This window comes from Anser cygnoides, chromosome 19 (genome assembly GCF_040182565.1).
Source record: "Anser cygnoides isolate HZ-2024a breed goose chromosome 19, Taihu_goose_T2T_genome, whole genome shotgun sequence".
NCBI classification, from domain to species: Eukaryota; Metazoa; Chordata; class Aves; order Anseriformes; family Anatidae; genus Anser; species Anser cygnoides.
This window is the reverse complement of record NC_089891.1, coordinates 13,202,321-13,220,000: the sequence shown is the minus strand read 5'-3', so window position 1 is coordinate 13,220,000 and position 17,680 is coordinate 13,202,321. Positions and strand designations below refer to the sequence as shown.

The following is a 17,680-nucleotide window of genomic DNA, read 5'->3' as shown; positions in this document are numbered from 1 at the left end:
TTTGGAGTCCTCCCACCATCCTTTCTTGGCCTGCCACTCCTAATATTAAGGTTCTTTCCCTCAATGTTGGTGTTCTCACCACATTTTTGAGGTTCCTTCCCTTAATTTGGGGCTTAGCTCCCGGGACCTGAGGCTTCAACCCCAATTTTGGGGGTCCCCCAAAGTTTGGGGATTCCTCCCCAGGTCTGGGGTGGGGTCCACATCCAATTCTGGAATTTCACACTTCCATTTAAGTCTTCTTCCCCCCCAACTTGGGGGTCCGCCCACCCAATTTTGGGGGTCCCTCCCCTAATTTCGGGGGAACAGACCTATTTTGGGGGTCCCCCCAATTGTGGAGTCCCCCACCCTCCTTTTTGGGTTCCCCTAATATTAAGAGTTCTTCTGCCCAATTTTGAGGGACCCCACAATTTTGACGTTCCTTCCCCTAACTTGGGGCTTCAACCCTTCAATTTTGGGGGTCTGCCACCATCTTATTTTGGCCTTCCACCCTAATATTAGGCCTCACCCCTAAGAACCTTGACCCCTAACCCTACGGCAACCACGGATCTAACCCTAACCCCTACCCCAACAAACTCTAGAAACCCTAACCCTAAAAACCCTTACAGCCCTAACCCGATAAAATTTACCACACTAAACCCCTGAAGACTGCTCTAGGGGGTCCACATTCAATTCTGGAATTTCACACTTCCATTTAAGTCTTCTTCCCCCCCAATTTGGGGGTTCGCCCACCCAATTTTGGGGGTTCCTCCCCTAATTGGGGGGGACACAACCAATTTTGGGGGGGGACACAACCGATTTTGGGGGGGACACAACCGATTTTGGGGGGACACAACCGATTTTGGGGGGGACACAACCGATTTTAGAGTCCCCCACCCTCCTCTTTGGGTTCCCCCTAATATTAAAAGTTCTTCCGCCCAATTTTGGGGGACCCCACAATTTTGACATTCCTTCCCCTAACTTGGGGCTTCAACCCTTCAAGTTTGCGGGTCTGCCACCCTCTTATTTTGGCCTTCCTCCCTAATATTAGGCCTAACCCCTAAGAACCTTGACCCCTAACCCTACGGCAACCACGGATCTAACCCTAACCCCTACCCCAACAAACCCTGGAAACCCTAACCCTAAAAACCCTTACAGCCCTAACCCGATAAAATTTACCACACTAAACCCCTGAAGACTGCTCTGGGGGTCCACATCCAATTCTGGAATTTCACACTTCCATTTAAGTCTTCTTCCCCCCAATTTGGGGGTTCGCCCACCCAATTTTGGGGGTTCCTCCCCTAATTGGGGGGGACACAACCAATTTTGGGGGGGGACACAACTGATTTTGGGGGGGCACAACTGATTTTGGGGGGCACAACCGATTTTAGAGTCCCCCACCCTCCTCTTTGGGTTCCCCCCTAATATTAAAAGTTCTTCCGCCCAATTTTGGGGGACCCCACAATTTTGACGTTCCTTCCCCTAACTTGGGGCTTCAACCCTTCAAGTTTGGGGGTCTGCCACCCTCTTATTTTGGCCTTCCTCCCTAATATTAGGCCTAACCCCTAAGAACCTTGACCCCTAACCCTACGGCAACCACGGATCTAACCCTAACCCCTACCCCAACAAACCCTGGAAACCCTAACCCTAAAAACCCTTACAGCCCTAACCCGATAAAATTTACCACACTAAACCCCTGAAGACTGCTCTGGGGGTCCACATCCAATTCTGGAATTTCACACTTCCATTTAAGTCTTCTTCCCCCCAATTTGGGGGTTCGCCCACCCAATTTTGGGGGTTCCTCCCCTAATTTGGGGGGACCCGACCAATTTTGGGGGTCCCCCCAATTGTAGAGTCCCCCACCCTCCTTTTTTGGGTTCCCCCCTAATATTAAGAGTTCTTCTGCCCAATTTTGAGGGACCCCCACAATTTTGACATTCCTTCCCCTAACTTTGGGCTTCAACCCTTCAATTTTGGGGGAGTTCCCCCCTCTTATTTTGGCCTTCCTCCCTAATATTAGGCCTAACCCCTAAGAACCTTGACCCCTAACCCTACGGCAACCACGGATCTAACCCTAACTCCTACCCCAACAAACCCTAGAAACCCTAACCCTAAAAACCCTTACAGTCCTAACCCGATAAAATTTACCACACTAAACCTCTGAAGACTGCTCTAGGGGGTCCACATTCAATTCTGGAATTTCACACTTCCATTTAAGTCTTCTTCCCCCCAACTTGGGGGTTCGCCCACCCAATTTTGGGGGTTCCTCCCCTAATTTGGGGGGACCCGACCAATTTGGGGGGGACCCGACCAATTTTGGGGGACCTGACCAATTTTGGGGGTCCCCCCAATTGTAGAGTCCCCCACCCTCCTTTTTGGGTTCCCCCCTAATATTAAGAGTTCTTCTGCCCAATTTTGAGGGACCCCACAATTTTGACATTCCTTCCCTAACTTTGGGCTTCAACCCTTCAATTTTGGGGGAGTTCCCCCCTCTTATTTTTGGCCTTCCTCCCTAATATTAGGCCTAACCCCTAAGAACCTTGACCCCTAACCCTACGGCAACCACGGATCTAACCCTAACCCCTACCCCAACAAACCCTAGAAACCCTAACCCTAAAAACCCTTACAGCCCTAACCCGATAAAATTTACCACACTAAACCCCTGAAGACTGCTCTAGGGGTCCACATTCAATTCTGGAATTTCACACTTCCATTTAAGTCTTCTTCCCCCCCAATTTGGGGGTTCGCCCACCCAATTTTGGGGGTTCCTCCCCTAATTGGGGGGGACACAACCGATTTTGGGGGGGGCACAACCGATTTTGGGGGGGGCACAACCGATTTTGAGGGGGACACAACCGATTTTAGAGTCCCCCACCCTCCTCTTTTGGGTTCCCCCCTAATATTAAAAGTTCTTCCGCCCAATTTTGGGGGACCCCACAATTTTGACGTTCCTTCCCCTAACTTGAGGCTTCAACCCTTCAAGTTTGCGGGTCTGCCACCCTCTTATTTTGGCCTTCCTCCCTAATATTAGGCCTAACCCCTAAGAACCTTGACCCCTAACCCTACGGCAACCACGGATCTAACCCTAACCCCTACCCCAACAAACCCTGGAAACCCTAACCCTAAAAACCCTTACAGCCCTAACCCGATAAAATTTACCACACTAAACCCCTGAAGACTGCTCTGGGGGGTCCACATCCAATTCTGGAATTTCACACTTCCATTTAAGTCTTCTTCCCCCCAATTTGGGGGTTCGCCCACCCAATTTTGGGGTTCCTCCCCTAATTTGGGGGGACCCGACCAATTTTGGGGGTCCCCCCCCAATTGTAGAGTCCCCCACCCTCCTTTTTTGGGTTCCCCCCTAATATTAAGAGTTCTTCTGCCCAATTTTGAGGGACCCCACAATTTTGACGTTCCTTCCCCTAACTTTGGGCTTCAACCCTTCAATTTTGGGGGGAGCTCCCCCCCTCTTATTTTGGCCTTCCTCCCTAATATTAGGCCTAACCCCTAAGAACCTTGACCCCTAACCCTACGGCAACCACGGATCTAACCCTAACCCCTACCCCAACAAACCCTAGAAACCCTAACCCTAAAAACCCTTACAGCCCTAACCCGATAAAATTTACCACACTAAACCCTGAAGACTGCTCTGGGGGGTCCACATCCAATTCTGGAATTTCACACTTCCATTTAAGTCTTCTTCCCCCCAATTTGGGGGTTCGCCCACCCAATTTTGGGGGTTCCTCCCCTAATTTGGGGGGACCCGACCAATTTTGGGGGTCCCCCCCAATTGTAGAGTCCCCCACCCTCCTTTTTTGGGTTCCCCCCTAATATTAAGAGTTCTTCTGCCCAATTTTGAGGGACCCCACAATTTTGACATTCCTTCCCCTAACTTTGGGCTTCAACCCTTCAATTTTGGGGGGAGCTCCCCCCCTCTTATTTTGGCCTTCCTCCCTAATATTAGGCCTAACCCCTAAGAACCTTGACCCCTAACCCTACGGCAACCACGGATCTAACCCTAACCCCTACCCCAACAAACCCTAGAAACCCTAACCCTAAAAACCCTTACAGTCCTAACCCGATAAAATTTACCACACTAAACCTCTGAAGACTGCTCTGGGGGGTCCACATCCAATTCTGGAATTTCACACTTCCATTTAAGTCTTCTTCCCCCCAATTTGGGGGTTCGCCCACCCAATTTTGGGGGTTCCTCCCCTAATTTGGGGGGACCCGACCAATTTTGGGGGTCCCCCCCAATTGTAGAGTCCCCCACCCTCCTTTTTTGGGTTCCCCCCTAATATTAAGAGTTCTTCTGCCCAATTTTGAGGGACCCCACAATTTTGACGTTCCTTCCCCTAACTTTGGGCTTCAACCCTTCAATTTTGGGGGGAGCTCCCCCCCTCTTATTTTGGCCTTCCTCCCTAATATTAGGCCTAACCCCTAAGAACCTTGACCCCTAACCCTACGGCAACCACGGATCTAACCCTAACCCCTACCCCAACAAACCCTAGAAACCCTAACCCTAAAAACCCTTACAGCCCTAACCCGATAAAATTTACCACACTAAACCCCTGAAGACTGCTCTGGGGGGTCCACATCCAATTCTGGAATTTCACACTTCCATTTAAGTCTTCTTCCCCCCAATTTGGGGGTTCGCCCACCCAATTTTGGGGGTTCCTCCCCTAATTTGGGGGGACCCGACCAATTTTGGGGGTCCCCCCCAATTGTAGAGTCCCCCACCCTCCTTTTTTGGGTTCCCCCCTAATATTAAGAGTTCTTCTGCCCAATTTTGAGGGACCCCACAATTTTGACATTCCTTCCCCTAACTTTGGGCTTCAACCCTTCAATTTTGGGGGGAGCTCCCCCCCTCTTATTTTGGCCTTCCTCCCTAATATTAGGCCTAACCCCTAAGAACCTTGACCCCTAACCCTACGGCAACCACGGATCTAACCCTAACCCCTACCCCAACAAACCCTAGAAACCCTAACCCTAAAAACCCTTACAGTCCTAACCCGATAAAATTTACCACACTAAACCTCTGAAGACTGCTCTGGGGGGTCCACATCCAATTCTGGAATTTCACACTTCCATTTAAGTCTTCTTCCCCCCAATTTGGGGGTTCGCCCACCCAATTTTGGGGGTTCCTCCCCTAATTGGGGGGGACACAACCAATTTTGGGGGGGACACAACCAATTTTGGGGGGGACACAACCAATTTTAGAGTCCCCCACCCTCCTTTTTTGGGTTTCCCCAAATATTAAGAGCTCTTCCGCTCAATTTTGGGGGACCCCACAATTTTGACATTCCTTCCCCTAACTTTGGGCTTCAACCCTTCAATTTTGGGGGAGTTCCCCCCCTCTTATTTGGCCTTCCACCCTAATATTAGGCCTAACCCCTAAGAACCTTGACCCCTAACCCTATGGCAACCACGGATCTAACCCTAACCCCTACCCCAACAAACCCTAGAAACCCTAACCCTAAAAACCCTTACAGCCCTAACCCGATAAAATTTACCACACTAAACCCCTGAAGAGTGTTCTGGGGGGTCCACATTCAATTCTGGAATTTCACACTTCCATTTAAGTGTTCTTCCCCCCCAACTTGGGGGTTCGCCCACCCAATTTTGGGGGTTCCTCCCCTAATTGGGGGGGGACACAACCAATTTGGGGGGGGACAACCAATTTTGGGGGGGACACAACCAATTTTAGAGTCCCCCACCCTCCTTTTTTGGGTTTCCCCCAATATTAAAAGTTCTTCCGCCCAATTTTGGGGGACCCCACTATTTTGACGTTCCTTCCCCTAACTTGGGGCTTCAACCCTTCAATTTTGGGGGGGCTTCAACCCTTCAATTTTGGGGGGGCTCCCACCCTCTTATTTTGGCCTTCCGCCCTAATATGAGGCCTAACCCCTCAGAACCTTGACCCCTAAGCCTACGGCAACCACCGATCTAACCCTAACCCCTACCCCAAAAAACCCTAGAAACCCTAACCCTAAAAACCCTTACAGTCCTAACCCGATAAAATTTACCACACTAGACCTATGCCTAAAAGCCCTAACCCTAAAAATGAAGACCCTCTAAACCCTAACCCAAAAAGTAAAGATTCTCAAAGCCCTAACCCTGGAGACCCTAACCTTAATTTTTTTTTTTAAGACCTTAAAACCCTAACTCTAAATACCTGACCATAACTAAAACCCTAAGACCCTAACCCTAAAAACCCTATCAACACTAAAACCACAAAATATTTTAAAACCTTAACACACCAACCCCCAACCCCTAACCCTTATAACTCCAGCCCTAACAACCCTAAAATCCTAACCCTAAACCCTGGAAACCCTAACCCTGAAACCCAACCCTAGTGCCTTAGCCCTGAAACCTTAAAACCCTAACATCTTGTTAGAAACACTCTGTAACCAATAACATAGGCTCAGGCAAGGATCTCAGTGAAGTAGCATTTTTATTCACGATTGCAATGGCAGGCGTCCCACAAACTACCTACTAGTTCCATAACACAGTTTATATAATTTTTTTTTTCCTCTCGGTGACCAGGACCCTCCCCAGTTTCCCCATTGACTGGGTAATCCAGGTTCACGATCTATCCGGTGCTTCACTGAAAATACACAGCTGCTGGCCTGTTACAAGTCAATTTTCTTTTTTCCTTGACTGTTTTCCTCTTTGAGGTGGTAATGTTTCTTACACCGTGATTTCCACCCAATTGCTCTAAGGATTCTGGTTGTCTGCATTTCACAAGGTTGTCTGGTAAGCTTTCTTATCACTGCAAGCATATCTCAATACCACCTTCCTTCCCTCTAAACGATGTAACTCTGTGCTAAAACATTTTTATTCCCACGACCTTGATCCCCTTACCCTAAAAATCCTTATTCCCTTTAACCCTAACAACTCTAACCACAACCCTAACCCTTCGTATCAACCCCCTGACGCTAATGACACTGACTAATGATCCAAACCCCAAACTGCCCCTAACCCCAGGCAACCGACAAAGAAACTGACACAAAGCTGAAAACTACAAAAAAGGCAAAACCCTGGATACAGACCCCAAATCACAAACACGCGACCAAAATGCTACAGAAAAGCCCCAGACGCAGGCCCCAAGCACTACAGCTAGGCCCCAGAAGCTCAAGACACAACCCAAAGCCAAAATGCAAGCCCCAAACGCTACAGAAAAGCCCCCAAACACCAGACGCAGGCTGCAGAAGTCTACACGCGGGCCACGACCCACCCCCAGACACAGGCCCCAACCACACCCAGATGCAGACCCCAACTGTCCACAAGCAGCTCCCAACCCTCCCCCCATGAACTGGACCCCACCCCACCCAGATGCAGGCCCCAGCCCCAGCCCGCACGCCCCAAACTCAGGCCCCAAAGGTGTACAACCAGCTCCCAACTGCCCCCCTCAAAGGGAGGCTCCAAAGCCCGCCAGAGGACCCTAGAGTGTACAAGCAGCTCCCAACCCCCCCCGGCACAGGCCCCAACCCCCCCCCAGACACAGGCCCCAAAGGTGTACAAGCAACTCCCCGCCCTCCCCAGAGGCACGCCCCAAAGGTGTACAAACAGCCCCAACCCCCCAAGACCCAGACCCCTACAGCATAGAAGCAGCTCCCAACCCCATCCCCCAAGGCACATGCCCCAACCCCCCCCCCCCAAGGCAGGCCCTAACAGCGTACAAGCAGCTCCCACCCCCCCCCCCAGGCGCAGGCCCCAAAGGTGTACAAGCAGCTCACAACCACCCCCCCCCCAGAGGCAGGCCCCAACCCCCTCCAGAGGCAATCCCGAAAGGTGTACAACCAGCTCCAAACTCCCCCCCCCCAGACGCAGGCGCCAAACCCCCCCCAGACACAGGCCCCAAAGGGGTACAAGCAACTCCCTCCCCACCCTCCCTCCGCAGAGGCAGGCCCCAAAGGTGTACAACCAGCACCCGACCCCCCCCCCCAGATGCAAGCCCCAAAGGTGCACAAGGCAGCTCCAAACCTCCCCCCCCCAACCCAGGCGTACAGTGTACGAGCAGCTCCCACCCCCCCCCCCCAACGCAGGCTCCTATACTGTACAACCAGCTCTGAACCCCCACCCCCCCGCTCCCCAGACGGAGGCACCAAGCCCCCACAGAGGCAGGCCCCAAGGGTGTGCAAGCAGCTCCCAACCACCCCCCCCACGAGGCAAGCACCAAAGCCCCATAGAGGGAAGCCCCTAGCATGTACAAGCATCTCACAACCCCTCCCAGCTGCAGGCCCCAGAAGTGTACAAGCAGCTCCCAACTCCCCAGACATGGGCACCTACAGTGGACAAGTACCTCTCAACCACCCCCCAGCTGCAGACCCCAAAGCTGTACAAGCAGCTACAAACCATGCCCAAGGCAGGACCCTGCAGTGTACAAGCAGCTCCCAACCCCCCCCCCAGATACAAGTCCCAAAGATGTACAAGCAGCTCCCAACCACCCCCCAGATGCAAGTCCCAAAGGTGGACAAGCAGCTCCCAACCCCCTCCAGATGCAGATCCCTGCAGTGTACAAGCAGCTCCCAACACGCACCCCCAAACGCAAGCCCATACTGTGTACAAGCAGCTCCCAATCCCCACAGATACAGATCCCTACATTGTAGGAGCACCTTCCAACCCCCCCAGATGCAGGCCCTGACCCCTCCCCCAGACACAGTCCCCAAAGGTGTTCAAGCAACTCCCAACCCCCCCCCCCCAGATGCAAGCCCCAAAGGTGTACAAGCAGCTCCACACCCCCCCCCCCAAGACACAGGCCCCAAAAGCCTAAACATATGCCAAGCAAGTACTAATGCAGGTGCCAAACGCTACAGACAGGCCCAAAAGCACAGGCACACGCCCCAGATGCTCGAGGCCGAGACGTAACTTGGCTTTCTGAATTACTGGAAAGCGGCTTTTGTTCTCAGCGAGGTGTGCGCAGGCTAGACAGGATGGGGCTTCAGGCACCTCTTCACCTGTGGAAACACACTGCCATCAAGCACTGCCATGCCAGACAAGCTTTTTCTGTTAAAACACCCTTCTCAGATGCCCCGCGGCATTCAAGTGACCTGCTTTGCTCCGATTCTAAAGACTAGTGTCACAGCCCACCTTGCCTGTGGCACCTGATCAACAGAAGAGAAAGCAACCATACCGTTTGGAAACCGTCACTGCACGTGCCGCTCCATGATGCTCTGTAACCTCTTCTGAAATCCTCAGCCACTTCTGTGTAGAGCCTGCCATGACACCTGCAAAGCAAGATGGATACCCTTCGCAGTCACCTTGCGCAACTTGGCCATTCTGCTCCAACCCCACTCACGACCAGCCTGCCCTTCTCGTGCTGCTCTTCAGAGTGCAGCTTGGCCCCTCTGAGTCTGTGCAAGGCACCTGCGAAAGAAAAAGAAAAGCATAGGCCGCGGCAGCATCCAAAGCCGCAGCACAGCTAGGACAGGTACTCTCACCTGCTCCCTTACTCTGCCCCCTCACCTGCCCTCGAGGCAGATGCTTCCATCTGCTCTCTTAAGCCAGCTACAACACCTCTGGAATATAAACAGGACTTTAACTGTATTTTGTGTAGTTAAGTAACTGCAGTGACAACCGCACCCCTAAAATAACTGCTGCATCTGTTCATCGCTCACCTTGCCAAAACCAGCTCTGGTCGTGAAGTCCCAGGTTGTACGCTGTGTTTCAGCTTTAACAAATGAAAACAGTCAGAAGGTAATCATTCAGCTGCCAGCATTAGCACCCATCCCTCAACAACACAAGGGACCCCATGGCTAATTTTATCATTTCAAAACAGCAGCCCCCTTGCCTCAGCACCTGGAAAGTAGATCAAGCCAGTCACCGGGTTGCCTACCGAGTCCTTGACAGTTCCAAAAGGAGCTCTTTCCTGTGACCTGTTCCTCCTAAGGTTTACCCCTCCTACTGGGGAGGGGAACGAAATACAAACAAAAAATCAAAACCCCACATCTGCGAGCTTTCAAGATTCAATGACAGACCTCTCCTCTAGCACTATTCAAGCACTATGCAAACAGCTGCTCGCAAGCAGCTCAAGTCTCCCCCTCCACATTTGCCAAACACCACGGAGATGACTCTGTGCCAGCTGCCCTTCAGTACGTGCCCAGAGGCAGACCGGATGTCTTTGCCAAAACAGTCCGGACAATGTATTAGTACACCGCCACGTTAGCTACCATCACTAACTGCCAGGCAGGACAGCTCCAGGCCAAACACACACACACAGGCACGCTACAAACATTACGAACAAAACACAGAACACAAGGCGCGAAAAAAGGACTCCCAGAGGGAAGCCATACAGCAACAGCAAGTCAGAACAGGTGCCCTGCAGCAGACCCAAGGAGAGATTCAAATGTCACGACATGCGACTAGGAAGCAACTGCCAGAACTGGGATGATGGAGGCATAAAAAGCCTGCCTTCAAGACAAGAGACCAGAAGGATGGGGAGTGCAAACCCCAGAAGAAATCTCTTAGGAAATGAATTCCCAAGACAGAGCTCCTGATGCGACCCAGATGACTTCTGCAAGAGTGAGTATGGAAACAGATGCCATCTGAAACCGAATATGATGCACAAGACCTGAAACACATCCGAGCTTTAAGCTGCGACTGCAATACAAGAAGTGCTCGGATCAGACCCACGATGACAAAACAAGCTTTTAGGACCTTTGGTACGGCTAACAAGTTGCCTTTCTAGTCTGTCCAGTGCAAAAAGCAATGAGGATATCAAGACCTGAGGAGCACGTAACATGATGATCACATCAAGAAACATTTGATACAAAGACCCGAGGAGTGCATGACACAGAACACACCCTGCAGAAGCAGCACTACAAGACAAATAGACAGATAGGAACTGTCCTGCCTGGCACATACACTCACACTACAAAATACCCCCTGCTCCTTCTATTAGCCTGGTGACCCAGCCTCAAGCAGCCTGAAGGTGACGCAGCCTCAACCACCCTCACAGTGCCACCAAGTATATTCAGCCGGCTGGCTCCATGCTGCTCCGGCTCCCAGCTCCCATCAGCCACACCACATATGCAAATACCAGGTGCCCCTCAACTTAGCTCTCAGATTGCTGGATGGTAAATTCCCTCCACCTCAAGAAATGCACAGACACTGAGAGACATCTTAGTCCATGGCCAGGCTCATCATCATCTGCAAAAACAGCGTACCAGCATTCACTAGCACACCGGCCCTGATGCCCACCTCCTCCGCAATACTGACTACCGCTGAAGCAACATACGGTTGTGCTCACCCGTTCCTCTCTGAGTCCAAGCTCCAACAGTACAGCCAGTATCACCCACACCACCTGGGAAAACAAAGGGATAAAATGATCGTTGTGTTCTCAAGTAATCACCCACCACACTGCTCCTCTATCCCACCCAGCCTCACCTCAGACCCTCAGCAGATTCTGAGGAAGGCCTGCTGCAGCACCTGCTAAACCAGGGGAAACACTTCAAGGACTTGCCTTAGGGGGACCTTGCTTAGGGACACTGATTGGGCTGACGACCCTCTCGTCTTTCCTCAGCACTCCACAATGTGGGGATTCACCTCTCCAAGGCTGCAGGAAGCACCCACAAAAGAAAAAAAAGAAAAGGCAGATCCTCAGGCACCTCACAGGCACAGCCTACCTGCTGCAATACCTCTCTTTCACTAGCTCTTTTTCTTCAGCTGCTCACATGCTCCAACTCGGCCGGGCCGGCACCACGGACTGGTGGTGCTTTCCACACTGCTGGAAAGCAGGCTTTATCCTCAAGGCACGTGCAGGCTAGATGAGATGGGGCTCCAGGCACCTCTTCACCTGTGGAAACACACTGCCATCAGACACCGCCATGCCAGACAAACTTTTCCTGTTAAAACACCCTTCTCAGATGCCCTGTGGCATTCCAGTGACCTGCTTTGCTCTGATTCTAAAGACTGATGTCACAGCCCACCTTGCCTGTGGCACCTGACCAACAGAAGAGAAAGCAACCGCAGCGCTTGGAAACCATCCCTGCACGTACTGCTCCTTGTCACTCTCCGGCCTCATCTCAAATCCTCAGCCACTTCTGTGGAGAGCCTGCCATGGCACCTGCAAAGCAAGACAGAGACCTTTCATAGTCACCTCGTGCTACTTGGCCATTCCGCTCCAACCCAGCTCATGACCAGCCCCCCTACTTAAGCAGCTCTTCAGAATGCAGTTTGCTCCTTTGAGCCTGTGCGAGACACCTGTGAAAGAGGAAGAAAAGCATAGGCTAAGGCAGCATCCTAAGCCGCAGCACAGCTAGGACAGTTACTCTCATCTGCTGCCTTACCTCTACCCGCTTACCTACCCCGAGGCAGATGCTTCCATCTACCCTCTTAAGCCAGCTACAACACCTCTAAAACAGAAAAGAGGGGTCACTTAGAGTGACAGTGACAACCACAACCCAACTATAACTGCTCCGTCTGTTCATCGCTCACCTTGCCAGAGGCAGCTCTGGGTGTGACGTCCCAGGTTGTACGCTGTGTTTCAGCTTTAACAAATGAAAACATAGAAGGTAATCATTCAGCTGCCAGCATTAGCACCCATCCCTCAACAACACAAGGGACCCCATGGCTAATTTTATCATTTCAAAACAGCAGCCCCCTTGCCTCAGCACCTGGAAAGTAGATCAAGCCAGTCACCGGGTTGCCTACCGAGTCCTTGACAGTTCCAAAAGGAGCTCTTTCCTGTGACCTGTTCCTCCTAAGGTTTATCTAGGACTGGAGAAAAATAAAAACACTCCACATCTGCGAGCTTTCAAGATTCAATGACAGACCTCTCCTCTAGCACTATTCAAGCACTATGCAAACAGCTGCTCGCAAGCAGCTCAAGTCTCCCCCTCCACATTTGCCAAACACCATGGAGATGACTCTGTGCCAGCTGCCCTTCAGTACGTGCCCAGAGGCAGACCGGATGTCTTTGCCAAAACAGTCCGGACAATGTATTAGTACACCGCCACGTTAGCTACCATCACTAACTGCCAGGCAGGACAGCTCCAGGCCAAACACACACACACAGGCACGCTACAAACATTACGAACAAAACACAGAACACAAGGTGCAAAAAAAGGACTCCCAGAGGGAAGCCCTACAGCGACAGCAAGTCAGAACAGGTGCCCTGCAGCAGACCCAAGGAGAGACTCAAATGTCACGACATGCGACTGGAAGCAACTGCCAGAACTGGGATGATGGAGGCATAAAAAGCCTGCCTTCAAGACAAGAGACCAGAAGGATGGGGAGTGCAAACCCCAGGAGAAATCTCTTAGGAAATGAATTCCCAAGACAGAGCTCCTGATGCGACCCAGATGACTTCTGCAAGAGTGAGTATGGAAACAGATGCCATCTGAAACCGAATATGATGCACAAGACCTGAAACATATCTGCGCTTTAAGCTGCGACTGCAAGACAAGACGTGCTCAGATCAGCCCTACGATGATGAAACAAGCATTTAGGACCTTTGGTGTGGCTAACAAGTTGCCCATCTAATCCGTCCAGTGGAAAAAGGCAATGAGGATATCAAGACCTGAGGAGCGCGTAACATATGATGATCGCATCAAGAAACATTTGATACAAAAAAAATTACACGGACAGAAGAAATGATCTCTTTAAGCTCCCACTGCAAGACAAGAAATGCTCAGCTTCCAATTGAGCATCAGCATTATTCCAGTGAGGTCAAGTGTTCAACACCCTCAGGACGGCTTCCCCAGGGCCTGCCAAGCACCAGGAGCAACAGCACAGACAACACAGAACACAGACACCAAGCTGGAACTGCCCTGCCTGGCACGTGCTCAAGCAATACCTGACAGAATCCCACGCCCCCACACACTGTTTGACCGTGATCAATCCTAAAAGGCCCCATCCACAGCAATGACTTAAAAGCACAGACCCTCGCCCTATGTGTGCATTCAAAACCCGAAAGCAAACATAGCACTTGCACCCCAACTTAGCTTGGAATGACAGGAGGCAGGTTCCATCCTCATCAAGGAACACGAAGGCTAGCCAGGACATTGCTTCCGGCACGAGGCTCCTCTTCACCTGCAGAAATAAAGTGCCATCGGGCACTGGCACACCAGCCAAACTTCTTCCAGTGAAACACCCACCTCAAAAACAAAACAGTAGTCCACTGACCTGCTCTGCTACTGAAGTCAGATAGACCAACTCCAGACAACTGCCCGCCTTCCCCTGCCAACCACCCCCAAACACACAGTATTTGCCCCTGGACTTAATTCTCAGGGGTCACAATCCATCCTCAAGGTGGACCACAGAGGCCAACTAGGATGTTCCCGCTATCTTCTTCGTCCCCGGAAAAGAGGAGTCACCCAGAGGTGGGACCAATAGACTACCAAACCAAAACCAATGCCCTTTTCCCAACTTTTCTCCACTCACCTTCCCGATCCAGGCTTAGCGCTTCCATTTACTGTGCTGAGCCAAGGTCACGTAGCTTAGACCAAGGAGAAAGAACAAACAAAAATGACAATCCACAAAACAGTCTATACCCACTCCTCTTCTTTCTTCCCCTACCCCAACAGCCAAGAAGCCCCAGACCCACGTTCCCCAACCCAGTACCACCGCTTTGCTCACCTAACATCCCAAGGAGATGCATCACGCTCCCAGCTCCTCTTGTGCTCCGAGCATCTCCAGCATTTCAGGAACTGGAACCGCTGACGCCTGGCGCGCCTCAGGAACGTGGCAGGAGATGTACTCTGCTCTTTCAAGGTGCTTCCAAAGCCTGCATAACAGGCAAAGCAGACTAACACAATCCACTGACCAACTCAGGGCCCACACTGCCGTCCACTCACCCTCGTGCCTCATTCAAGTGTCCGGGCCCATGCCCTGGGATACAAGAAACAAAAAGAGAAGGTCATATCCGTGATGGACACACAAACAGTACAGCTCCTTGCAGAGGACTCAAACACAGAGACGAGAGCCGAAAAAAAAAAAACACACCCTCAGGTCCACAAATGCCAAAAGGCCATGAATGCACAGCAGCCCCAACAGGGGTAATCACAGACTTCTCCTTTACAGATGAGAACGGTGACCCTGCTCAGTCTCTCCGTAATACTGCACTTATGCGGTCAAGCCCCTTCGGATGCGTACTGAAGCTCCTTGTGAAGCCTCTGGACAGTTATGCAAATGACTTGATATACCTAGAGATTAAAAGATAACTCAAAAAAAAAGGAACCGTACCCCACCATCTCCCAAAAACAAGTTAGCCAGCAACACCTCCTAAGCACACCTCTATTACGTGAATTCCAAGCACTTAAAAACTAGAAGGCTGCAACATCTAAAGACTCTACAGCCACACAAACCACAGGCAAAAGCTCCAAAAATATAACAAACTGTCCCTAACCCTGAAAAAGACTACCCCTTACAGGCCTACTGCTACTCTTTTCAGATGCATGCTTACACAGGGAGCTTCGATGATACTTATCTCCTAAACCCTGCTCCATCACTTTGCCACCAAGGTTATAACTTTGATAATATTTGCCTTAATTCAGCAAAAATCATAAGGGACCCAGAACCAAAAGCAAACACACAAAGTAGCACTGCCATCCTATCCGTAAACATGCTATAACAATTACTCACCTGAAGAAGAGCTGCATGCAATACAGGCACCTATTACTGGATTGGTTTACTCTAACAGATCCTACCAGTTGTTACCTCACAAAGATGGGCGTACCGGTCTCTACTTGGAAACGCATCAGTCCATAGACTCTTAACCACCTAAAGAAACCTCCAACTCACTGAAGGAAAAACAAAGCACTTACCCCAAAGTGCAGCCCAGGCATAATGAGCTCTCTGAAGGGATGCCTGTGACTCAATGACCACTAGGCCCTCCCTGGAACCCAAAGCCAATCACCTGGGAAAGGGGAGGGGCAAAGCACAAGTAGAAAGAGAAGCAGCAGCTGTGGTTTATTTATTTTTGCTTCAGCTTTAAATATTGAAAGCTTTTCTCCTCTACAACTCCTGTCTCAGGAACCAAACAGCATTCCAGTGACCTGCTTTGCTCCTTTTCCAAAGACTATCACAGCCCACCTTGCCTGTGGCACCTGATAAGCAGAAGAGAAAGCAACCACAGCAGCAAAAGCCACGGCACCCTCAGGACAGTTACTCTCATCCCCTCCTTTACCTCAGCTGCTTACCTACCCCACATGGCAGATGCTTCCACCCGTTCTCTGAAGCCACCTAGAGCACCTCTAAAAGAGAAACTGGAATTTTACTCTATTTGATATAGTTAAAAAAACTGCAGCGACAACCGCACCCCAAAAATAACAGCTACCTCTGTTCATCACTCACCAGAGTCACTCCAGAGGTAGCTCGGGTCGTGACGTCCTGTACTGCACACTGCGTTTCAGCCTGAACAAAGGAAAACACAGTCAGACGATAAACATTCAGCTGACAGCATTAGCACCCATCCCTCAACAACAGAAGTGACCCCATATTTAATGTTTTTGTTTCAAATAGCAGTCCACTTGCCTCTGTACCTGCAAGTTAGATCCAAGCTCGAAAGGAACGGCTACCATCACCCATGCCACCTGGGAACACAGAAGGACAAAATGACCACTGTGCTTGCAAGCGACCACCTGCCACACTGCTCCTCTGTCCCAGCCAGCCTCACCTCAGACCCTCAGAGGGAAACACCTGAACGTCTTCCCCTGTGGTGGTTTTACAGGGGTAGGCGACCGAGCTCCACCAAAACCGCTCTCTCACTCTCCCTCCTCAGAGAAGGACAAGGAGAAAATACAAGGAAAAAGGGCTCAAGGGTTGAGATAAGGACGAGGAGATTACACAGTAAATATCGTGATAGGCAAAACACACTCAGCATAGAAAGATAGAAAGATTTATTGCTTATTACTACACAATGTAGAGAAGCGAGAAACAAACGAAAGCAACCAAAAGCACCTTCCCCCCCAACCACCCTCTTCCACCTTCTCCCCCCCAGTGGTACAGGTGATCGGTGTTTATGGTCAGTCTATAGCGCTTCTTTGCCGCCACTCCTTCTCGGACGCCCTCATCCCCTGTGCTGTGGGGTTCCTCCCACAGGATGCAGTCCTTGGTCAACTAATCTGGCATGGCCTTCCCACAGGCAGCAGCTCTTCCAGAACTGTTCCAGATGTAGGTCCATACCACGGGGTCCATCCCTCAGGAGCAAACTGCTCCAACCTGGGTCCCCCACGGGCAGCAGCTCCTGCCAGCTCACCTGCTCCTGCGTGGTCCCCTCTCCACGGTCTACAGGTCCGGCCCGGAATCTGCTCCGGCAAGGGTCTTCCACAGGCCGCAGCCTCCATCAGTGCAGGTCCACCTGCTCCACCGTGGCCTCCTCCACCAGCTGCAGCATGGAACCCTGCTCCACCGTGGTACTCCGTGGGCTGCAGGGGGACAGCCTGCTTCACCATGGTCCTCGCCACAGGCCGCAGGGGACTTCTGCTCCGGCACCTGGAGTACCTCTCCCTCTCCTTCTTCACTGACCTTGGCGCCTGCAAGGCTGTTCCTCACTCCTCTTGCTCTCCCAGCTGCTGCATGGACCAGCGTGGTTTTTTTTTTTTTTCCTGTCTTAAATATGCTCTCACAGACGCGCAAACAACATCACTTATTGGCTCCGCTCAGCAGCGGGGCCCTTACCTAACATGGGGCAGCTTCTAGATTCTTCGCACAGAAGCCACCCCTAGAGCTCCCTGCTACCAAAACCTTGCCACATAAACCC

The 17,680-nt window shown here is 51.3% G+C and overlaps 1 long non-coding RNA gene across 25 annotated transcripts; it reads right to left on the bottom strand.

The window, feature by feature from the left end:
• Positions 1-8,011: 8,011 nt before the first annotated feature.
• On the bottom strand, positions 8,012-16,261 carry LOC136786653 (uncharacterized). Of its 25 annotated transcripts, none has more exons than XR_010825891.1 (12): positions 14,923-16,261; positions 14,557-14,808; positions 14,362-14,416; positions 12,415-14,010; positions 12,281-12,332; positions 12,130-12,180; positions 11,907-12,043; positions 11,652-11,773; positions 11,365-11,533; positions 11,228-11,281; positions 9,113-9,882; positions 8,012-8,936 (listed from the first exon to the last, which is right to left on the bottom strand). It is a non-coding gene; the product is annotated as an uncharacterized lncRNA (long non-coding RNA). The 25 variants fall into 25 exon arrangements; XR_010825886.1 differs by having other exon boundaries at positions 12,285-12,332; positions 14,923-16,260; XR_010825893.1 differs by having other exon boundaries at positions 11,907-12,180; positions 12,285-12,332; positions 12,415-12,467; positions 12,594-14,010; positions 14,923-16,260.
• Positions 16,262-17,680: the final 1,419 nt, after the last annotated feature.